The sequence below is a fragment of the Stenella coeruleoalba genome (assembly GCF_951394435.1).
Source record: "Stenella coeruleoalba genome assembly, chromosome: 2".
NCBI classification, from domain to species: domain Eukaryota; kingdom Metazoa; phylum Chordata; class Mammalia; order Artiodactyla; family Delphinidae; genus Stenella; species Stenella coeruleoalba.
Window position 1 is genome coordinate 136,933,644 of NC_137147.1, and position 25,527 is coordinate 136,959,170.

Here is a 25,527-nt window from a genome sequence, read left to right on the forward strand (position 1 = left end):
ATAGAGTAACTTTAGACCCATAAGGAGAAAAGAAAGACTTGTTTTCCCCTAACTTCCTGTACTTTGCAAGGCTGCCCCCTTGAAATTTTACTTTACATTCTTTTGGGGACCGGAATATGCTTCTATGCTCAACTCTTCCCCCACCCATTCTTCTTTCAAATTGTACTCCCTTAGTCTGGCCCAGAATAAGAAAAGGGGCCTATTGGTCATATACCTTTTAATAGTAGCTTGTGGAGCTTCTCAAAGATCTCCCCTAGAAACTTGGGAAATATTCCTTGTAATATGAGAGACAGATGAAACTCTTAGATGATGGGGCCCTGCTGCTCCCAATTCCTCTCTGAGTTGGGGGCAAGTGAGGAAGGCATGTGTATGTAAGGGAGACATTCTCCCAGTTATAATAGCAATAAAAAGGGTGATGCCTGACCCGTGCTTACCAATTTTTATAGCATCTATCAATCCTGACTGCGCATTAGAATCACCTGGAGAGCTTTAAAAATACCAGTGCCTCACCCCTGAACTATTAAATCAGAATCTCTGGGAATGAGGTCTGGGCATCACTGTTTGTCAAAGCCTGTAGGTGATTCTGATGTGCAGCAGGGCTGAGAACCACTGATGTGTAGGGATGGGAAATTATCACAGCTGGAAGAGGTCACGTTTTGTTGTGCCTGAAATGAATTCTGCAGCCCCAGGCAGCCTTGTTCCATCAGGCTCCTTTGGGCATCCAAGATTCTCAGTGAAATTTCAAATAGAGTGGAGAGTGAGGTATCGGGTTCCTCCGATGCAGCTGTTACGGAGGGTCTGGAATGACTGTTATCATCCACCCCAGTGGAAGTTTCCCACCACATACGCGGACTCTTATTTTTAATGTAAAGAGATGACTGCAGTTACCATACAGCGCCTCATAGAGAGTGGACTCTCAACAAATACCGTACTTGTTGTAATAATTCGTTATTTCAAGAGCATAAATGGGCAGTTACCCTCTTCTACCACGAGATGGCGACCTACGAAAGATCACTGTAGAACAATGTTTCAACTCCGCCAAAACAGAAAGGGATGAATAGCAGAACCTAGAGATAAAAAACGGAGCATAGGTGTGGGCATATGGGTGGGGGGCGGGGGGGGGGGGGCGGAGGCTTTTGTTTTTGGTTCTTTATCCTTTTAGATAAGCAGATCAACAAAATTCAAGGTGGTTTAAAAAAAGTGAGAACGCAATGGATTCACAGGACTCATCTCCTAAGAGGCTGAGCTCCTTGGTTGACATCTATGTGCTTCGTGGCATCTCGGGAAGGTAGGCCAGGGCTGAGCACTAAGCTACTTTACGTATAAGGTCAGTAAGTGGCCCCAGTTCGGTTGCTCTGCCAATACATCCTCTTCCAGGAAACATGTTTCCAAGTCACCCTGGTCCCTAGATCTCCTCACCCACCCGCCTGGGGAGTTTCAGGGAAACAACAATCTGCGGAAACAGATACAATCAGTTAGACATCAATTAGTACAACCTCTGGACAAGCGCCTTTTAATCAAGCTGGCCTTGGCACCAGGGAAGGTTGGTGGGATTTCTTGTCTACTTGCTGGTCCTCGGAGAGGCAGTGGAGTGGCATCTCATGAGCAGTGTTTGATTGATAGGCTGAGATCTAGGTCCTAGTGTCTAAAGAGCATGTATACTCCAGGCGACGGGAGGCTCCACCGTGCCTTGGCTGCGTGCTGCCTCCTGGGACACTGGGCTCCAGGCGGTCAATCACTGCCAGAGAGGTAGGGCTCCCTACCTGGCCATCTGCTCCGGCAGTACCCACGCTGTCCATAAAGCCAGTCACTTGACCCTGGAGGGGAGAGGAGGCAGACAGCACACCACGGGGATGGCCTGCTGGCGACTAAAATCTTTGTACTGCTGGATACTGCTGAAGAGGAAATCGTAAATTCACAGTCTTCAGGGCATCGGGGCCATCCTTTGACATGTCTCTAGAAAGTATCCTGTCCCTTCCCTGCGATGGCTATTCCAGATCTTCACCACTACTCTCTAATTCCACCCTTACTTCAACTCCCCTGTCAGTAGATGGCTTTGCCTCCTGGTTCCCAGAGAAAATTGAGATCGTGCAGCATGAAATTCCTCAACTTCCAGCTTCCCTCCTACGGATGTGCTTATGTCTGCACCCCTACACCCCCCCCACCGACGTCGGAGAGCAGAGGTGTCCGGCTCGTATGGAGACCAGAAGCTCTTCACCTGTGTCCTGATTCCAGAGCCTTCGATCCCTCCCAGGGTTCTCTGGGTCTTTGCTCCACCAACTTTCACGTCTCTGTCTTTCTGGCTCTTTCCATGTGCAAGCTCCCCCATCATCAAAAAATGAAACAGAACAAAACCAAACCTGTAGGAGCCCATCCTCCAGCCTGTCTCTGTTCCCTCACACCTAAGTGCTCAGCTTCAGACGGGGGACAGGTGTAGAGACACAGCGGGGTGAGGGAGGAGGGGAAGCGCCTTCCCCTCTTCTCCCCACCCTACCAGTGGTCTGTTACCACTCAGCAGTGGAGCAGTGAAAGTAGACGCAGGACCCCAGCAGCAGCACTGCTGTATAAAGTGACAGTGACCTTGAGGTTGAGCTGCTGACATCCGAGCTGGCATCAGAGGCTTCTGCAGGCTGCCGAGACTGTGCGCAGTGGGCCCCTGTCCTAGGTTGCCCTGGGCCTCACCTCCCGCCAAATCGTGCCTTCTGTCTCCAAGACCAAGGCCAGAGTGGACACAAGCCAGGCAAGAAGTCTGTCCTGTCTGAGGATCAAATGGAGGCAGGGGCGGCAGCAGAAATAGCACTGAGGGGTGGACATGCTCCGGGCCGAGGTCAGAGTGGGCAGCCAATGGGCACGTGCAGCCTGTGGAGGAAACATTGCGAGGGGGGACTTGGACTAATGTTCATGTCACCCTCCATGTTCAAAGAGCAGAGAACCGCCATGCTCAGAGTCCCGTCTGGGAAGTCTTCCAGACAGGCCTGGTGTCACAGGCACGCCTCTCCCTCGGGCTGAGTACGTCCCTCTCTTGCAGATGCTGTTGCTGAGCACTGACTCAAAAGCCTCCTGGATGCCGACTCTTCAATTGTCCCAATCATTACAACAAAAACAGCATTGTCTGAGCTCATCCTATGTGCCCAGCAATATGCTAAATATTCTGCATACCTTATCTCAGTTCACTGAATCATCCCCAACTCCATGAAGTTTTATTATCTCCATCTCACACAAGAGGAAACTAAGACTCAAAGAAGTCATCACCCAAGTTTATGTACGGAACTAGTGAGCGCTGAAGCCAGGATTTGAGCCCCAGTCTGTTTGACTCCGTGCCCTCTTGATTCTACGGCCCAAATGGCTGTAACAAGTATGAGTTTGTTCCAACAACTCAGGGGCAAGAAGAGTCGTATGCTAATTGGCAAGGTCTCATTGGCCAGGGTCAGCAAGAGGGCCGACACCAGCCCTGGTCTTAGCCCTTTTTCTCTAAAAAACAAGAGGCAAAGCTTATATTTGTAAAGCTTTATGGGGAGGGGAGTTAATCCCTCGGCTGAGACTGAGAGATAGAGGAAGTGGGGCAGACAAAGAGCAGAATAAATGCAAAGTGGTCCATTATGGAGCTGGCTGTGGCGCCACAGGAATTCAAAGGACGGTTCAGCCATGCTGCATGTTTCCAGGAGACCACACGAAACCACGGCACTGTGGAACGGTCTGTCGGGGAGAAGAGTTAGGAATCTCTCGGTTGCTTCCTCCTGTTGTGGGTCTCTCTCTGGTCAAAATTCACCCTGTGGGGCATTAACTCTCTTGTACTTACGGGGTGTGTAGCTGGGCCCTCTGGGCAGCTGTGGGGCCAAATTCAGTGGGTCCAGGTCAGGGTGGACATGGGTCCGGGGGCTGTTTCAGCTCCTCCCATCACAGGGGACATAATGAAGGTCATGCCCAAACCCAGGGCTCACTCCGCGGTGGCTGAGGCAGGCTGCTCTGTTAGGAGGTGGGTGACAGCCTCGGTAGAGCCTCTCCACTGAGCAGGGCCAGGAAAAGAGCTTGGTGGGAGGCCAGGGGGCTCGAGCACATTTGCTTTCCATTTCCTTTAATACTAAGTCCAGGTTCCTTAGCATGGCATCCAAGACCCTCCACGGGGAGGCCTTAGCCGAGTTTTCCAAGCTAGCCCACTGCACCTCCATTCACACCCCCGTTCAGGGCCACCATCAGCCCATGAAGCACCTACGTATGAATGAGAAAAAGGTACCTCTCTGGGTGGTCACAGGCCTATGGCTCTGGCTTTGGCTGGCAGAACGACGCTTGAGTGTAAATTAGAAAAGTAAAACACTCTTTTCCTGGTCACAGCTCACCCCAAAGTGTACAGCTGGATTTTAATGTGCCCTTTAGCCACCATGCATGGAGGCTTGGCCAATCACATTAAACCCCAGGTGAGGAAACAGACCTACAGAGGCAGAGACCCTTGCCCAGAGTCACAGAGACCCAGACACAGGGCTCAGTTTCCGACCTGAATTCAGCTGCTGCCTCCTACTTCACCCCAAGGCCCAGTGGGCAGCTTTGAGATTACTCCTCCCCCAGCCCACTTAGAAATAATTCTTTTGTGGAATTTCCCAGGGGTGTCTGGCATTGATCCCATGTCTGGCCTGTTCTAGAGCCCACAGCTATGAGAAAAGGGCTGTACCCCAGCTTTCTCTCTCCCCACCCCACCCCATGACCTCCAGAGAATCAGCCCCTGGGGCCTGTGCTAATGACCTCATGGAGGGCTTCCTGTTTTTATATTCTTTCCTCCTCTGCTTGTTTTTTCTACTTTGTTGTTCTTTGATCATTTTTAGTTCTCCTCCCCTAGCCCATCCTGCAAAAATGAAACTTTATTTTCTGTGATTATTTTAAATCCATGTTTAGCCAAGGAGATGTTATACTTCTCTTTTTTCCATTTGGGGAATTGGAGTCGAGGGTACTTTCTCCCCACTCTGTTTCTCCCTCCTCATTCCCCATGGTTTATTTCCCAAATGATAGTCTCCAGGTTCCACAGCTCAGGAGAAGCAAATTCAAAAGCTCTGTCTGCAAGTACCATGTGAATTCAGGATTCTGTCTCTAATAGAGATCTCCCCTCTATTGGACGCTATAGTAGGCAGAAGGGACGAGATCTGCCAGCTCCCCCACTGTGATATTCGCAGCTCCAGGAAACAAAAGACAGAACCCCTGCTTCAAAACCGCACGGACTCTCCATTTCTTCCAAGATCAAGTACAAATTCCTTAGCATGCATCAGAGAGCCTCCAAAGGGTGGGTGGTCCAGGGTAGCTTTCCACCCTAGTTCACTGTTACTCCATCTGCTTTTCCCTCCCTCCACCCTATTTCCTCTATCCCAGCCACGCTAATCTTCTTATCTTTCCTGGAAACACTGTGCTCCTTCCTACCTCCCTACTTTCACACTTGCTGTTCCTCTGCCTGGAATTCTGTTCCCTTTCTTCCTTGGGAACTCTTACTCACCCTTCAAAGCCTAACTCAAATGTCACTTTCTCAAGGCTGCCTTAACCAAGTCCTCCAAGCTGAATTTGTTACCCCTTCCTCTGTGTTCCTTTGGCTCTTTTTTCCTAAGAGTAAATAAAAATGTATTATAAGAGTAAATATAAATTTCCATAACTTCATTTATATGCTCTCTTTGGTGGTATTTGATTCATTTGACCATATCCTTTTTTTATTGTTCTAGTTTCCTCCTCTCCTTCATTGAATTAGTCCTGTGTATTTATTTGCTTATAAGTCTCTGAGATAAACGTTTCCCTTTCTCCTATTCTGTGTGTGCACATGAATGTGTGTGTGTGTGTGTGTGTGTGTGTGTGTGTCTGTATGAACGTTTTGCTAATTATAGTGTTGAAATATGATTTATGCCAAAGGGCCTGTGGGGCAAGGCCCCTGTGGGAAGGTGTGAACTGCAAAGGTTGGTCACTCACAACGTTGATCTCTCACAGGAGGTTGTGGCCCATTTAACGGGAAGCCAGAACCTGGGGCAGGTGGGAAAAGAAACGCTTGTGTCTTCAGGGCAGTGCTTATCAAAATAGTGCTTGTGAATCAACCATCTCAGAATCACCAGGGAATAGAGGTCGGGAGATGGGACTTGTTAAATATTGGGACTCTGGGGCCCAAATTCAAGCTTTTTGAATCCAACTCTCTAGGGGTAGTTCCCAGGAATCTGCATTTTAATAAACTACCGGGAGGTTGTTTTGCACCAGTGTTTGAGAACCACTGACCCGGGTGCTTTGGGAGCTGGAGTTCATGCCACTGAAACTGTGCTTGTCAAGGTCGCTAGTTGTCACACCTCCTGAATGTCCGATCTACTGGCTGCTTTCAGGCCTCTTCATATGCTCCCTGCTGGCTTGGGACTCAGGGAAGCATTGCCTCTTTTTTGAAACTCTTCACTCCCTCACGCTCTGTGATGCCCCCCCGTTCCTGGTTCATATCCTACCTCCTTAATCATTTTTTCCCATACTCCCCACCAGGCTCCTCTTTCTCCAAATGCCCCCTCACTCTTGGGGCCTCTCCCAGGTCCTGACCTCAGCCCTGTCCTTGACATTCCACACCACACCTATGGCTTCCACCACTGCTTGTGGACGCGGATGGTGTCTAAGTTCATGTTTCCAGCACAGACGCTCTCCTTGGCCTCTGTCCTGTTCACACACCTCCCTACGGGAGCTTCCACTGGGATGGTCCCAGGCCTCCTAAATTGTGCATTTCTAAAACTTTTCTGTGTATCTTCCTCCTATATTTCCTATCTTTGTGGACACTGAACTGGTCACCTGAGGGTCATCCTACCCCTGACACTTACTAGCTGTGTCACCTTGCACAAGTTACTTATTTTTCTGTGCCTCCTCACCTGAAATACGGACATCATGACAGATCCTGTCTTTCTGGATTGTGAGTATTAAGTGAATTTGTGCATAGAAAGGGCTTAGAATAGTACCTGGCATGGTTCATGTGCTCAATAAACACTGGCTATTAATAATAATAATGATGACACTAATAATGCTTAGTAGTTAACCATCATTTTTATTACCCTGGTCTCCTCACTACCTGCCCACTAGGCAGTCACCTGCCATTTTCTCTCTTTAACACCCTCTTCCTCTGATATCTGCCCCATCTTCCCTATCACCTCTGCTCAGTCTTGGTCAGAGTATCTTCATGTCTTCCCTGGACTTGTCTAAGACTGGTCTCCCACCTGGATTCCTGTCTCCTTTCTCACCTTTGTGACTCCTTGAAGGGCCCACGCCTTGTTCCTCTTTGTGTCTCCCAGCACCTGAGTGTATATTAAGTATTTACAGAATGAATCGGTGAAACGATGGGTGGATGGTTGGATGGATGGATGGATGGATGGATGGTTGGATGGACAGACAAAATCAATGCATTACATAAAAATCTTCGAAGGGGCAAGATGCCTTATAAATCAAGGTGGCGATGGGTAGTTAGGAACTTGGGAAAACAAACTCTAATTAAGGTTGAATCCCCAGAAGGTGCTTCTGAATAGAAAAGGAGCGATGGCTTCGTCAGTTATATTAACTTGTCTGGGGAAGCATGTCTCTCAGAAGGAATGGGATCTGCAGAGATGTTGCAAGAGGAATCAATGTCTACAAGTGGCCAGTGTGCCCCCAGTTATTCTCAAGGGAGACAGGCACTGGACCTGAGGGTCTGAGGTTGTCCTACTGCTGCGGAGAGGGCACTGTTGTCAGAAAGAGGTATTTTATCCGCCTTTCCTGACTCATGTGAAATATTCGCTCTGAACCTTCCCATTTCCTTTCCTCTCATTCCATCCTCTTCGTGGCACTGAGTCTTTTTTACTTTTTTTTTTTTTTTTTTTGGCAGTACGCGGGCCTCTCACCGCTGTGGCCTCTTCCGTTGCGGAGCACAGGCTCCAGACGCGCAGGCTCAGCGGCCATGGCTCACGGGCCCAGCCGCTCCGCGGCATGTGGGATCTTCCCGGACCAGGGCACGAACCCATGTCCCCTGCATCGGCAGGCGGACTCTCAACCACTGCGCCACCAGGGAAGCCCGGACTGAGCCTTTTTGATGACTAATTTAGTCTGGGGAGCAGATAAGCTTTGTTGAACCCTTGGAATGTCCTCACATTTTATTTTGCTGTCAGTATCCCATGAATGTGGTTCTTGTAGATCTCTTCCCAAGAGCCCACTCAGCTCCAGATGCACTAGCAGGACTGTGTTTCTGGGCCTATGAAGCTGATGAAGAGATCTGTGGCCATAATAAAGCCACTTGTGACTGCCCCCGGGAAACCTGGGTCACCAGCTGGAGTCCCACGTTGTGGCTTTCCTTAGTCACAGAACTGTGTTCGCTGGTGATGTCAATAATATCTGGTTGAGTTCATCACTGCTCCAGGGAGATGTTACCTAATTCATTGGAAAATCCCCTTTCCAATTAGCCCACTTAACATTTAACTTTGGTTATTCTGCTTTCGTTATTCATTGATCTCTGATTGATAATATGGAACAAGGATGGCAAATCTAACCAGACATATTGCCACTATTCCCGCCCATGTTCTCTGCACACATTACTGGAATCTTGGCTTTCTTTTCCGTTAGGCTGTCCTCAAATTCTTCTCAACACAGCCTTCCAGGAAAACACTACGAATCAATAAAGTTAATAGATGAGATGTAACCTATTTATCATTCCTAATCTAAAGGTGTCTATATATATTTTTTACAAAGAAGTAGTATCTCAATTATCTGTTACTGTATAACATGCCAACACTAAAATTCAGTGGCTTAAAACTACAGTTATATTTTCTTATGATTCTATGGGTCCACAACTGGGGCTGAGCTCACCTGGGCAAGCATTCTGCTGACTTTGGCTGCAGACATCTGGTGGCTTGATAGGGAATGGAGGGCCTAAAACGGCCTCGCTCACATGAATGGCAGTTGGAGCTGGCTGGTGACTGGCCATGCGTCTCCAGCAGCCTGGCACAGGCTACTTCATATGGTGTGCACGTTCTGATGTGTTTTTCAAGCCCCTGTTTGTATCACGTTTGCTAAGGTCCTGTTGGTGCCAAAGCAAATCATGTGGCCAAGCCTAGAGTCAATGTAGAAGAACCTACACAAGGACATGGATTCAGAGAGGCATGATTCATTGGGGGCCATTTCTGTAACCATATACGCCAGACTGGTTGGTACTTCATTGATCAGAAACTTACTGAGTGCCAGATACTGTGCTTGGCACAGAGTATAAAATGACAAAGAAATTGAGAAGCACTTTGAAGACTGGAAAGGCTCTGAGTAGGTGCGAAGAGGGAAGAGTTCAAACTGCTATTTGAATCATGGTGGATGAAATAGTCTCTGCACCTGCGTGCGTGTACATGTTAGAAGGATAAGGAGTGTTGAATTGTTTAGATAATTTCTTCTATTCCCCATTTCGTGTGGTTTTGTGCAGCCTTGGTTCAATGAGTAACTTTATTGTTGTCCATTATGATATGTCCCTTAAAGATTTTCTTCAGACTCTAAAACATTCAAAACAATCACATAAGTGTGTTCTTCATGACCACAAAGAGCTACTTGAGACTTTTTTTTCCCCCTAGAAACCTGGCCAAGTCCTAGACTGAGGCCCATGCTTGCTAACTCTGATATTTCCTCCCTCCCCACATTCCTGCCACCCACAGCTGCTCCGGTCCAGAGGGAAAGTTCAGAGGCCAAATACTTATGGTCCAAACAGCTCTCCAGCAGTGATGGCAAAGAGACAACTCCACTTATGAAAACAAACAATCATTCCCTCCTTTTATATAGCTCTTGAGCCTTCTTTCCAATGCATGTTCACATCCTTTCTCTCATTAGATCATCCCCAAGACCCTTTGAGGTGGGCAGGGCAGATAACAGATGGGGAAACTGAGTCCCAGAGAGGGGAAGTGACTTTCTCAGTGAGTGACAAGGCTGAAAGTATAGCTCCAGCTTCCCAATTCTAGATCTTGGCGTGTCCAGTACTCACACAGCCACGAACTGAGCTGCCTGCTCCTTCCGGGTCTCAGAAGTCTGCTTTCAAACCCTGCTGGGGTTTTCTACTCCACATCTTACAGTTCCACTAATAGCCATTTTCAACTTGCTTTACTTTGTATTCCCATGGAAAGAATGAGGGGAAATATCAAACATTTCCCTGTGTGCCAGCTTCTAACTCTTTTGTTGCCAGAAGATAGCGGATTCTCTTTGAAGTTCCAATTTCCGGGCCATAAATGATCCAGCCAGCATCCTCCTGATGGATAAACAGAGGCCTGGAGCCAATCGCCCTGTGAGTACCCACCCTACCTCCTCAAAGCAAAATGTGATACAGGAGAAAATTTTAAATGAACATCAAGAGAAGGCTTGGAGAGGATAAGCCACCACCTAAGAGGAGAAAATTTGAGGAAGTCAAGTGTACAGGTGATAGGAGACAACTTGCCTCCAAGCTGTGAGCAGGCTTCGGGTGCCATGCAGCCCTGCTTTACAACCCCTCCTTCCCCCTCAGCTCATCTTCCTTGAGACAGCTGGTTTTCTGTATCTCCATCGTGGAGCACAGGAACCCTTCGGAAAGCTGGAACCGGAACAAACATGCTGGTTTTCATAGAGAAGGTCGGGGAGGGTGAGAAATGGTGATGCCACTGCTCCCCACGTTCCTTCCTCAGGGCAGACATGGTGATCTTTCTGGTTGAGAATGGGAGGGGCTTAGAGCTCTTTTCAGTATAACCCTTGATTAGGCTGCCATGTTGGATGAAATCTCCCTGCCAACTCTGTAGTCCCCGGTGACCCAAAGGCATTGCAGAAAGGAGGAAGAAGTGGGGAAGTATCCAAGTATGTGTGAGGCGGACATTCCTCGCTCCTAGGGGCCCCCGTGTGCTAGGTTTTAAGTACAGGGGGCGTGGTCAACTAGAAACGAGAGCTTGTTGCTATAGGAGAGGTGACTGAAGGACTTTGACACCGGCATCAGAACATCAAAGTTTGCCTTGGAGTCTTTCCATGGCATTAGTGCAGGATCAATACTCATCTATAAGATTCAGAAAACACAAAAGATTGTCAGAAGTCACAAAAGGAATGCTCTAAACCATGTTACTAAACACATTTTATCAAATGAGGGAGGAAAACAGCGGAGCAGCTAAAGCAGAAAGGGACACTAGAACTCATCGGGTCTGGTGCCCCTGGTTAATTGATGAAGAAACAGGACCAGAGTAGGAAAGCAACTTCTTCAAAGCCACACAGCACTGGCAGAGCTGGAGCCCAGTCTGCTCACTCCCAGGCTAACCCTCTGTCGACTCACTGCATGCCCTCTCCTTTCTTCTACACCACCCCCGCCCCGCCCCTGTATTCCTCTATTGCCTGACCCAGCACCCCTTCCCTACCCAGCCACCTCCCTCCTCAGTGGGGAAGGTCATTGGTTTACAGATTTAGTCACTAGGTGGCTCAGTTTAAATTGTACTAGGAGGGTGGGGTGGGGGGTGGTGGATGGGAGGAATCTTACCCTGCTTTCTAACAAATATGAAAATTTGTTTTTCTGTTCTGAGGCCTTTGAATTGTCCTCCAAATACATTCAGGGCAGAGATGTTAAGTGAGAAGTATCCACTGTGTAATAGGCAAGGAAATTCCTATAAAACTTCAAAAAACATTTATATCCCAATTCATCCTGCCGGTGGCCAGCAGGAGAGAAAGAAGGGATGGAGATGCAGCATCCAGGGAGGTAAATACTGACAGGTCTGATACATGTAGCACACATCCCAAGAGCACCCCAGACCTGGGTCTCTAGAAGATGAGTAACTCCCATAGATGACTCTGAATTCAGAGCCTTTGCTTTGACAAGAAGTTGTACTACATTTGTATCCCCCATTTGCACAGCTGGCCCCCATCCTCTGACACCAACTGTCAGAGGAATCTGGCGAGTCCCTTCCTCATCTCGCACAGTGCAAACAGCCGGTAGGCCTGGGCTCTGGTCCTGGGTTGTCTGTTCTGCCACCCCACCACCTTTTATTCTTTCTGTAGTACTTTTGGCCGGTCTCTGGGTTTCATTTTCCTAACATATGGAAATCAAGAAGCTGCAAGCAATTTGACTTCTGGGAATGGATTACAAACAAGCATTAAGAATTTATGCAAATATTTAGCTGCATGAATGTTCTTTACAACACTGTTATTAACAGAGAAAAAGTTGGAATAACCTAAGTGTTTAGCAGCGGGGGACTGGTTAAATAAACTTAGTACTTCAGGTAATAGAAATGTATGCAGGCATTAAAATGATGTTGAGAAATGTATCTACAACCACAGAAAATGTTAGGTAAAAGACGGGGGAAAAAAATCACAAAAACAGTATAGACAGGATGAACCCATTTTTGCTTTAAAAAGATACATTTGTGTGTGTGTATATAATTATATTATACATAATACATATAGTACCTTATATATTATATATAGTACAATATATATTTCTTATATATAATAACATATATACAGATATATATTTCCTGAGGAGGGTATTCTAATTATCAAACATGGTGTAAAATGCTATACAAATTGTAAAAAGAAATCTTTATTTATCTAGGGGGATACTTTACTTATCTAACATGGTGTTATTGGTGATCGTTCAAAGTAGGTGAGATTATGGGTATTTTACCATTTCTTCTTTTCACTTGTCTCTATTTTCTAACTTTTCTCTAATGAGCAGTGGTGCTTTTGAAAAAGAAAGCAATAAAAAAATGGTATTTTGACAAACAAGGGGGCTTGACTATGATTACTGAAGTTCAATCATGCTCAAGAATTCTGTAAAGAAGACCCACTCCATATAGAACAGTGGTGGGACGGGGAGAGGGCAGGATGCCACACCCTGGCTCAGGGCTGAGGAAGCCACTGCCTCCTTGACTCTGGCCTGTGTGCTCCACATAGATATCCTCTCTGCCCAGCTCATGCTTCATCCTGGAGTTACTCATCCCTAGTTTTCCGGCCTTATTTTTTTATTTTTTTGGGGGGTGGGGGCGGTAAGCGGGCCTCTCACTGTTGCGGCCTCTCCCGTTGAAGAGCACAGGCTCCGGACGCGCAGGCTCAGCGGCCATGGCTCACGGGCCCAGCCGCTTCGCGACATGTGGCATCTTCCGGGACCGGGGCACGAACCCGTATCCCCTGCATCGGCAGGCGGACTCTCAACCACTGCGCCACCAGGGAAGCCCCACCGGGCTTATTTTGACTTACTCTTCAGATTTCATTTAAAAGGAATCTCTGTTCAACCACAGCAGCCACAGGAAGAATCCCACTAAACCTTCGTTGTAACTAAGTTCCAGCAGACAGATAACTTAAATAAGCTACACTGGGCTCAGAGGAAGCCCCCAAATCCCCAACTGCTGGAGCAGTTGTTACTGGTGGGCCTGATCAGCAGGTGGGCAAACTCCATTTTAAACACACACACACACACACACACACACTCGCCCTCTACATCCACAAAACCCAGGCATCAGTTGACGCCATGCGCCCTCCTCTGCTTGAATTCCCAGGGTGGACTGGTCACCAGGGCTGGCTCCTGACATGCCCCTGTCTCTACTCCAGTAGTTGAAAGGAAGCCCCTGTGGTACCAGGGACCCTTGTAGCCTTGGATCCAAAGTGACAGAGAGCTGTGGGTACACTATTCCATCTCACAGGGCGCTCTGACATTTTCCCTGCATTCGTCTCGCCTGAATGCTGACTTTCCTTTCTGTTTATCTTTTCCCTCAGGCCCACCCAAGGGGAGCTCTCCTATCCCTCTTCGCATGCTTTGAGAAATGTGCATGGGTTCAACATTCACTTGGCTGGCCCCTTGGGAATGCCTTGATGTGCTGTCGTTTTTCTTTTATGTTTAAGGTCCCCTGGGGTCCTCTTGGCTGTTGTGGGCTGGTTACACTTGGCTCAAGCCTGGACTCCACTGTGTGTGACCAGAGGCAGTGTAGCAGGGTAGGGCTGGTGGGAAATGGGGGTGGGGGCCTTTCCAGATCTTTAAAGATAACGTAATAACATCACGCTTACGACGAGGACAGAAATATGTTAGAGGAAGCAAGATTGTGAGCCAGATGGAGAAAAGCAGCTCCTGCTACCCTGCCCACCAGTGGTGGAAGCTCTGCTGTCCCCAACCCTGCCATTAGGCGGGCCCCTGCCAGCTTAGCTCTTGACCAGCCCCCCAACCCCCCGCCTGTGACAACAAAGCTCTTCCTGGGATTTCTTAAGAGTCCTGCGGCTTATTTCCCGGGATTCCTCTGCCCCCTGCACCTTTCTTGCAGTGTGTCTCTGTTTAACCCCATAACAACTCAGAGGCTCACCTCAGCCTCCGCTGGTTTCCTAACAGCATCTCTGCACCATCTCCCATGCCTGACCCCCCGGACAGGTGCTCCAGCCCCTCTCCCCGACAGCACACACTCTCTTGCTGACATTTAGGGTCTCCACTCCCTGCTCCCGGCTTTCTTCACTCTATCCCTGGAACAGGCAAAATTTCCCTTTCTCGTCACCAGGTCCTCTTCCTTTAGTTCTCATTCAACTGTGAACCATTTGTCAGGCAGATTGCTCCTCCTCCAGCATCCCTTCAAAGGTGAAGATTTGGGGTTTCCCTGGTGGCGCAGTGGTTGCGAGTCCGCCTGCCGATGCAGGGGACGCGGGTTCGTGCCCCGGTCCAGGAAGATCCCACATGCCGCGGGGCGGCTGGGCCCACGAGCCAAGGCCGCTGAGCCTGCGCATCCGGAGCCTGTGCTCCACAACAGGAGAGGCCACAACAGTGAGAGGCCCACGTACCGAAAAAAAAAAAAAAGGTGAAGATTTGTCTCACCCTTCCCATCCCCCTCCCCCATCCCCTCAATCCGAGGCCCCCAGGGAGCACTTGGTACAGGCTTCTCCTTTATACGTAGCACTTTCAATCATAACTAGTTCTCTCTCCTCTGGCTGAGCAGTGAGCTTGGTAAGGGCAAGTACTGGGTCTTTCACATACGTTTCCAGCTCTGCTTATTACCTATTTCTTTAACATGTGTTTGAACAGGTATTGAATGAAGTTGGGCTGGTGACACTGGAGACAAGACTGAGTAATGCCTAATTGTAGGCTGGGTTGTCCATTTTGTGCCTGCCTACCAAGAGGAAAGCCAGAAAAGTGCCTCCTCGGACAGAAGAGAACTGGTCTCAGGTAAGCAGGGTATGGGTGTGGTAGGGCAAGGGAATGCCGTACCATATGTCTCTTCTCAAGCGGGAGAAGCCGACGTGAGCATTCCCCAGGGGCCTGCTTGATGAGACCCACCCTATCTTACCCTTTATCATCATTTATCAAGCATCAGCTATATGCCAGGTCCCATCTCGAGGACAAATGGGGAAACTGAGGCACAAATCATGCCACTTGTCCAAGGTCCCCCAGCTAGTTAGTGGAAGAGCTGGAAGACAAATGTGCTTCCCACTGCAGAGCCAGATGTTTGTGATGAAGGGCAGAACTCCTGATTGTTTCCTGGGTTTTGTCCAGCCTGGAATCTGCTGGGAGTCTGACCTCCCAGCAGGTGGAGTCTGCCTGTCTTTAGAGCAGCAGAGGGAAGGGGCAGAGCACACCCCTACATCTCTAATGGAGTCACTGGTCCAGCTGGCAACTGGCCTCGGCTGACTCTTGCTGGTGGTGCATGGGCTGGGCATTCATGTGGACTGGTGAGTCCACCTCCAGTTCTCAGGATAAACAAGCGGCACTGGTTGGCCAAGAAGTTTGGAAGTGCCGTTTCCATTCAACAGCACAACCCGGATTTAAGTTTCTGAGACTTGCTAAGCAGCCACCCCCTTGGGTCTTGATACTTCCTCCTGTGTCCTTCCTGCCACCTGTAGTCTAAATTTAGAGACAAGCACAGTAGAGCACCTTCTGGCCTGGGTCACTTTGGCAGGCCATTGAGCTGCTGATGAGCTGTACTCCACCATTTCATCAGGGCCACCGTGGAGGTAGGGAATTGGTGTAGGAGCCCCATGAGAATCATCCTGGGAGGGTCTCCTGCACCATGGGCTGTCTTAAATTATTTTTCTTTGATTATATAAATAATATATAACTTGGAAAATGCAGAAAAATATTAAGAAGAAAATAAATAACAATCGTATTCCCTTCATTAGGAGGTTTCATTGTTAATATTTTGTCATTTTGTTTCTTTATATTTGAATCATATTTTTATTCTGATAATAATAAAAGCTTATTGATAAAAAAATAGATGAATATGAGCCAGAAAGAATCCCAGCCTCCAGAAATACCACTGCTAACATTTTGATTTTTTTTTGGATATTTTTTATTCATTTTTTTGGTTTACAGAGTTAAAATCATAGCATACAATCAATTTTGTCTCCCACTCTCTCCACTTATCACTTTGGAAAATAAGCAGTCTCCAAGTTTTTATTTCAAACTCTTTAAGACCATTTGTCAACACAATATTTCATCGCTTCAATAATCTACGGCTTAACCATCCCCCTCTTCTGAGGTTGCTTCTAATATTTTACAATTATAAATTATACAACTTGATGATGAACATCTTTATGCCTGAATGTTTAATGACATTTATTATAGAATTACTTCCTTAAGATTGCTATCTTAGGATTATAAGATAAAGGGCTATGAATATTTTCAAGCCTGTGATCCTTCATGCAGAAAAGTTTTCCAAAAGACCTAGGTCAATTTATGTGATCTCCTTCCAGAGTGCAGGGGAGTGAACAAGCAGCTGTGATGTGAGTGAAACCAAGTTCAAGGAAAGAAAGAAAGAAATCGGGCTCCCTGGCAAATTTTAACCTAAAGGAAAAAGTCAGAAAGGGAGAGTGTGAAGTGCTACCTCTTGCAAAGAGAACAACTTTCACAAAAGGATTACTGTAAGAATGAGAGCCTTTCGGGACTTTTTGCAGATGCGTTGGGAAAGTCATCTGCTTTTCCTCTGCTCACCATTTTGGGTAACTCCCTTGTCCACTTCTCCTAGGACAGAGGCCTGAGCAGTGGGACCAGCCAGCTCCCCTGCGGACAGATGGCTCTTCCTACCACAGTCACCAACCAAAAGGCAGAAACATGCCAACAGGAAGAGACCTGAAAGATTCTTTGGTCCAACCCCTCATTATGTCAGATCAAAGCCTAGAAAAATGATGTGACTTGTGCCCAAGAAGTGATTCACAGCTAGTTTGTTGGAAAATCTTGGACTAATACCCATTTCTCCATCCACTTTTGATGACAAATAAAAGCCATTGTACTTCAGTACAATCCTGTATACATAATTCCTTGTACACGTTTCCCTCATTAACTTTTGAGGATGTGTACAGTTGTCTACAGTGCTTAGAAGATGCACTTAAAAAATAATCGGAAACAAGTAAGTTTTAAAGTCTGATTGATTGGTATACATTGCTAAGGTGAATGGTTTCTCGTGCCTTTGCTAATTTTCTGGATGTTCTTTAAGTTAAGTAACGTGAGGTCTACATCCACCTATGCTCCAGTTCATCTCTGTACTTTCTGCTCTTGAAGTATCATGACCTGTCATGGAGAGAACTTTAGCATGTAGGTATGAGTCTTGTGGCCTTTCTTCTTTTATATACATTGGGACATGTGAAATGTGTTGAACCTCAGATATGCCCTTGCTGTTAAAAACTTAATCATTATTCAAGGATCAATTCAAATCTCATCTCTTTCAGGAAAAAAAACAAACAAACATCCTTTGACCCACCTAGGCTAATATGTTCATTTTCTTTTCTAAATTTTGGCTGTCTATGCCAGTGGTTTGAACAACCCTATTTGGGTATGATAATTTCTCTTTTTTAACTTCAACAAAATGTTCTCATAACCCACATGAAAATAATTGTTCTTTTAGAACCTATTATAAACATTCATGATGACTAAAGGATAGCATAGAATCCCAGGCTTTTAAGTAGCTATATATTTTGCCAATCATAACATATATTTGAACAGCAAATATATGCACCTTCTGAGATGTGTCTGAGTCATCTTATATGGATTTTTTTTTTTTTTTTTTTATTGCAGTACACGGGCCTCTCACTGTTGTGGCCTCTCCTGTTGCGGAGCACAGGCTCCGGACGCGCAGGCTCAGTGTCCATGGCTCACAGGCCTAGCCGCTCTGCGGCATGTGGGATTTTCCCGGACCGGGGCACGAACCCGTGTCCCCTGCATCAGCAGGCGGACTCTCAACCACTGCGCCACCAGGGAAGCCCATCTTATATGGATTTTTGATGCTCAATTCAACCCATAAATTACAAGGGATTCAAGGTACAAAGTTTGGGAATCACTGGCCTACTGCATTTAATTACAATGAATCACAGGCCAAGGGATATTGCTTGCATTGTCATGTAACTCTTCAGGTTGGACTGTATCCTTCATTTAGACTGAATCTTTCTTGAGGACAAGAGCTTCCTCTTTCATGCCTTTGTACATCCACAGTGCTAATGAACCAATCAGTTAAGGATCATTCATTGAGCACTAACGGTGAACAGGACACTGAACTTGACTCTGTGGGAGATACAAAGCATAAGATCCAGTTCCTACCCTTGAGCTCTCACAGTCTAGTTATAGAGACATGACAAATGTCTCTATAAATGGATTAATGAATTAATGAAATAAGGCTGTGAGAGCAAGGCTTGAGATACATAAAGTAACAATTTAACTGGTAAATTCTATGGGTTATAGGATGAATTATGAAATGAGTTGAACGGATGCTAAATGCTATGACTACAGAAAAGAAGGAAAGTGTGCCAGTGAGCAGGAAAGCATTGTAGAGGAGAGCTTTGAGTGTGAACCTGAAAGATGATTTGGACTTGCCGGCTTTCCTCAGCCCTGGAAGGTGCTCAGAGCATAATTTAATGAATGAATGGGCACAAAAAGCATTTTGGGCCATTTGTTCCTAGATAGATACAAGTGAAACCCTTATTCTTTTAAAGAATAATATTCACTCTGCAACACACAGTAGTCAACTTCTTGAAGGGAGCAGTGGATGAAGAGGAGGGGGGCTTTCCTATTTCCTTCCAGGAGCCTCTGAATCCCATAGTCTCATAGAATGTTGTTGCTGGGGTCCAGAAATCATTTTGTTCAACCTTTCATAGTGGAGAGTATTGAGGCTCCCATGGTGAAGTGACTTGCCCAGGATCATACAACCAGTTAGTAGCAGAGCCGGGACTTGGCATGTGGGAGCTGGACTTCAAGGCTAGTGTACTTTCCACTCTGTCCTGTTACCCCTGGAATTCCCTCCCTTTTACTGAACTTGCCAAAACAACTTGTACAAAATAAGTTTCCCTGAGGCTAACCCTTCCTACCACCTTCTTATTCTAATCACAATGCTAGACAGGCCTTCCTTTTCTTGCTATCCAAACATGCCCTACTTAAAAACTAGAAGCAACTCCTGGACCCCCGCCAATGCTTCAAAGAGACTGTGTATTGGCACCCACTATGCCAAAACCATCTTATAAAAGACAAACTATTAATTACAAAATCCAAACCATTGCTTTGTGGATTGTGGGGAATCTCATGAGTGTCAGTGGGAGATGGGGCTGGTTCTGGAGGGCCCCTCTCCAGTGCCATTAGGGTTCACCCACAATAGACAGCTGCCTTCTCTAGGATACCACAAACCAATTAGGTTGGGACCCTTCCAGGAAGCTGTCACCATCGGGTGAATATTCAGACAGTCTGGGTGATCTGAAAAGACAGTGGGTGGGCACTGGGATACACAGACATGACTTTTGGCCAAGGATGCCCCAGGCTCAGGAACCTGGAAAGCAAATGCCCTTAAGAAATTACCTTCAGGGGCAGAGTCAAGATGGCAAACTAGGCGGACACGAAATTCGCGTCTCTGCACAACTAGGGCACCTACCATGCACTGTTGGGGGACCATGGACACCTAAGGGGACGAGAGGAACCCCCAGCAATCGGGTAGGACATGGGGCATGGGGGAAAGTGAAGGGGGAGGAGAAGTGGAGGTGGAACAGGACTGGCGCCCCTGAGGGGAGGCTGGGGGAGGGGAAGGGATGCCACGCCCACAGGAGGAAGGGGGGAACCATTGGGAGGGCAGAGGATCAAAAGGGAGCATGGCCACCATTTCCCCTGCCCACCTGGGCCCCCAGAGCGCCTGCTGAGATCCCAGGCCTGATCCTCTGCCCACTGAGGCCCCCCCTCCAGCCGCCTGGATCCTGAGGGAGTGAGAGGGAGGGAAGGGGGAGCAAAAGTAAATGCCAGACTTACGGGACCGGCACCCCTAAGGGGCAGCTGGGGGAGGGGAGGAATTCCAACATCCAGCAGGACACACCCACGGATAGGGGTCCAGTGGCTTTGTGGGAGACCCTGGGGGAGGTGGGCAGAGGAACGGAAGGGAACGCAGCCAGCGCTTTCCCTGTCCACTTAGGTCCCAACAGGCTCCCGGACCTAATCCTCTGCCCTCAGAGCCTCCCTCCTGCCATGCAGACCCCAAGCCCAGCCCCTACACCCCCACCCAGGGCCCCACCTCTACACTCGAAGACCCCCTCCGTCCAACTGCACTGGCCTGAACCCCACCCACACACCCTCACCCAGAGCCCTACCGCCAAACTCCGGAACTCCACACTCTGGAAGCCCCCCTTTGGATGTGCTGCCTCTCCCCTTCGGTGCAGGTCCTAAGCAGAGGCCCCGCCCCACACTTAAACATCACCCCACCACACCCCTCCACCGCAGCCCTGCCTAGGTCCCGCCCCACCCTAAACCCCACCCCTGCCTAAGTTCCACCGCCACCGCCCCACCCCCGCCTAAACTCCGCCCAACATAGCCCCAGCACTTTGTGTTTTTTTTTCTTTTAGGTTGGGGTTCTGTTTTACCTTGTTGTTGATACATTTATATTTTTATTTTTTCTAATAAATCTTTTATTTTTCTAATTTTATTTTATTCTTTACACTTTGTTCTTGTTCTGCTCCTTTTGGTTTGCTCCCCCTCCTTTATTTTTCTCTTTATTCTGTTGTGGTTTTGTTTTACCTTGTTGCAGTTGTTTCAGTTATATTTTTATTTTTCCTAATATATTTTTTATCTTTCTAATTTTAATTTAATTTCATTTTGTATTCTGTTATTGTACTGCTCCTTTGTTTCTTTTCTTTTCTTTTTGCCACACCACATGGCTTCTGGGATCTTGGTTCCTAGGCCAGAGGTTGGGCCCAAGCTCCTGTGGTGGGAGCCCCGAGTCCAAACTGCTGGACTAACAGAGAACCTCAGACCCCAGGGAATATTAATCTGTGTGAGGCCTCCTGGAGGTCCTCATCTCAGCACCAAGACCTGGCTCCACCCAACTGTCAGTAAACTCCAGTGCTGGATGCCTCAGGCCAAGCAACCAGTAAGACAGCAATACAGCCCCACCCATCAAAAAAAAAAAATTGAAACAACAAAAAATATGTTACAGATGAAGGAGCAAGACCAAATGAATGAAGATGAAATAGGCAACCTACCTGAAAAAGAATTCAGAGTAATGATAGTAAAGATGATCCAAAATCTCAGCAACAGAGTGAAGAAAATACAAGAAACGTTTAATAAGGATCTCAAAGAACTAAAGAGCAAACAAACAGTGATGAACAACACAATAATGAAATTAAAAATACTCTAGAAGGAATCAATAGCGGAATAACTGATAATAACAGAATAACAGATAAGTGAACTGGAAGATAAAATGGTGGAAATAACTGCTGGGGAGCAGAATTAAGAAAAAACACTGAAAAGAACTGAGGACAGTCTCAGAGACTTCTGGGACAACGTTAAATGCACCAACATTCGAATTATAGCAATCTCAGAAGAAGAAGAGAAAAAGAAAGGATCTGAGAAAATATTTGAAGAGATTATAGTCGAAAACTTCCCTAACATGGGAAAGGAAATAATCAAGTCCAGGAAGCTCAGAGAGTGCCATATAGGGTAAACCCAAAGAGAAACATGTCGAGACACATATTAAACAAACTATCAAAAATTAAATACAAAGAAAAATATTAAAAGCAGCAAGGGAAAAGCAACAAATAACATACAAGGGAATCCCCATAAGGTTAACAGCTGATCTTTCAGCAGAAACTCTGCAAGCCAGAAGGGAGTGGCAGGACATATTTAAAGTGAAGAAAGGGAAAAACGTACAACCAAGATTACTCTACCCAGGAAGGATCTCATTCAGATTCAATGGAGAAATCAAAAGCTTTACAGACAAGCAAAAGCTACAAGAACTCACACCACCAAACCAACTTTACAACAAATGCTAAAGGAGCTTCTCTAAGTGGGAAACACAAGTGATGAAAAAGACCCACAAAAACAAATCCAAATCAATTAAGAAAATGATAATAGGAACATACATATCAATAATCACCTTGAAGGTAAATGGATTAAATGCTCCAACCAAAGGATATAGACTGGCTGAATGGATACAAAAACAGGACCCTTATATATGCTGTCTACAAGAAACCCACTTCAGACCTAGGGACACATACAGACTGAAAGTGAGGGGATGGAAAAAGATATTCCATGCAAATGGAAATCACAAGAAAGCTGGAGGAGCAATACTCATATAAGATAAAATAGATTCTAAAATAAAGACTGTTACAAGAGATAAGGAAGGACACTACATAATGATCAAGGGATCAATCCAAGAAGAAAACATAACAATTATAAATATTTATGCACCCAACAGAGGAGCACCTCAATACATAAGGCAAATGCTAACAACCATCCAGTAACACAATGATAGTGGGGGACTTTAACATCGCACCTACACCAATAGACAGTTCATCCAGACAGAAAATAAATAAGGAAACACAAGCTTTAAATGACACAATAGACCAGATAGACTTAATAGATATTTTTAGGACATGCCACCCAAAAGCAGAAGGATACACTTTCTTCTCAAGTGCACACAGAATGTTCTCCAGAATAGGTCACATCTTGGGTCACAAATCAAGCCTTGAAAATTTAAGAAAATTAAAATCACATCAAGCATCTTTTCCAACCACAACGCTATGAGATTAGAAATCAATTACAGGAAAAAAAATGTAAAAAACGCAAATACATGGCGGCTAAACAGTGCATTGCTAAATAACCAAGAGATCACTGAAGAAATCAAAGAAGAAATAAAAATATACCTACAAACAAATGACAATGAAAATACAATGATCCAAAACCTATGGGACACAGCAAAAGCAGTTCTAGGAGGGAAGTTCATAGCAATTCAAGCTCACCTCAAGAAACAAGAGATATCTCAACTAAACAATCTAACCTTACACCTAAAGCAACTAGAAAAAGAAGAACAAAGAAAACCCAAAGTTAGTAGAAGGAAAGAAATCATAAAGATCAGAGCAGAAATAAAAGAAATAGAAATGAAGAAAACAGTAGCAAAGATCAATAAACTAAAAGCTGGTTCTTTGAGAAGATAAACAAAATTGATAAACCTTTAGCCAGACTCATCAAGAAAAAAAGAGAGAGGACGCAAATTAATAAAATTAGAAATGGGGCTTCCCTGGTGGCGCAGTGGTTGAGAGTCCGCCTGCCAATGCAGGGGACACGGGTTCGTGCCCTGGTCCAGGAAGATCCCACATGCCACGGAGTGGCTAGGCCCATGAGCCATGGCCGCTGAGCCTGCACGTCTGGAGCCTGTCTCCACAATGGGAGAGGCCACAGCAGTGAGAGGCCCGTGTACCACAAAAAATATAAAATAAAATTAAAAATAAAAATAAATTAAAAAAATAAAATAAAATTATAAATGCAAAAGGAGAGATTTCAACTGAAACCACAGAAATAAAAAAGATCATAAGAGACTACTACAGGCAACTCTATGCCAATAAAATGGACAACTTGGAAGAAATGGACAAATTCTTGGAAAGTGCAACTTTCCAAGATTGAACCAGAAAGAATTAGATATTATAAACAGACCAATCACAGATAATGAAATTGAATCTGTAATTTAAAATCTTCCAACAAACAAAAGTCCAGGGCCAGACGGCTTCACAGGTGAATTCTATCAAACATTTGGAGAACAGCTAACACCTATCCTTCTCAAATTCTTCCAAAAAATTGCAAAGGGAGGAACGCTCCCAAGCGTGTTGGAGGCCACCATCACCCTGATACCAAAAACAGACAAAGATATCACAAAAAAAGAAAATTATAGACCAATATCACTGATGAACATAGACCCAAAAATCCTCAACAAAATACTAGCAAACAGAATCCAACAACACATTAAAAAGATCATAAACCATGATCAAGTGGGATTATCCCAGGGATGCAAGGATTCTTCAATATATGCAAAACAATCAATGTGATACACCATATTAACAGATTAAAGAATAAAACCCATATGATCATCTCAAGAGTTGCAGAAAAAGTTTTTGACAAAATTCAACACCCATTTATAATAGCTCTCCAGAAATTGGGCATAGAGGGAACCTACCTCAAATAATAAAAGCCATATATGACAAACCCACAACAAACATCATTCTCAATGGTGAAAAACTGAACGCACTTCCTTTAAGATCAGCAATAAGACAAGGATGTCCACACTCACCACTATTATTCAGCATAGTATTGGAAGTCCTAGCCACATAAATCAGAGAAGAAAAAGAAATAAAAAGAATATAAATTGGAAAAGAAGAAGTAAAACTGTCACTGTTTGACAATGACATGAAACTATACATAGAAAATTCTAAAGATGCCACCAGAAAACTACTAGAACTAATCAATGAATTTGGTAAGTTTGCAGGATACAAAACTAATGCACAGAAATCTCTTGCATTCTTATACACACACTAACAATGAAAGATCAGAAAGAAAAATTAAGGAAATAATCCCATTTACCGCCACAACAAAAAGAATAAAATACCTAGGAATAAACCTACCTAAGGAGACAAAAGACCTGTACTCAAAAAACTATAAAACACTGATGAAAGAAATCAAAGATAACATAAACAAATGGAGATATATACCATGCTCCTGTATTGGAAGAATCAATATTGTGAAAATGACTATACTACCCAAAGCAATCTACAGGTTCAGTGCAATCCCTATCAAATTACAAAGCATTTTTCACAGAACTGGAACAAGAAACGTTACAATTTGTATGGTAACACAAAATATCCCAAATATCCAAAACAAACTTAAGAAAGAAAAACGGAGCTGGAGGAATCAAGGTCCCTGACTTCAGACTATATTACAAAGCTACAGTAATCAGGACAATATGGTATTGGCACAAAAACAGAAATATAGATCAATGGAAAGGTTAGAAAGCCCAGAGATAAACCCACACACATATGGTCACCTTACCTTTGATAAAGGAGACAAGAATATACAATTGAGAAAAGACAGCCTCTTCAATAAGTGGTGCTGGGAAAACTGGACAGGTACATGTAAAATGAAGAAATTGGAACACATCCTAACACCATACACAAAAATAAACTCAGAATGGATTAAAGACCTACATGTAATGCCAGACACTATAAAACTCTTAGAGGAAAACATAGGCAGAACACTCTATGACATAAATCACAGCAAGATCCTTTTTGACCCACCTCCTAGAGTAAGGGAAATAAAAACAAAAATAAACAAATAGGACCTAATGAGACTTAAAA

The 25,527-nt window shown here is 45.5% G+C and overlaps 1 protein-coding gene across 1 annotated transcript in view; it reads left to right on the top strand.

Annotated features, from left to right (window-relative positions):
• The first annotated feature begins 14,990 nt into the window (after positions 1–14,990).
• UACA (uveal autoantigen with coiled-coil domains and ankyrin repeats) overlaps positions 14,991–25,527 on the top strand; it is a 140,391-nt gene continuing 129,854 nt past the window's right edge. The window contains exon 1 of the mRNA XM_079912096.1: positions 14,991–15,118. The gene's annotated coding sequence lies outside the window, so the exon portion shown is untranslated. The remainder of the gene's footprint in view (positions 15,119–25,527) is intronic.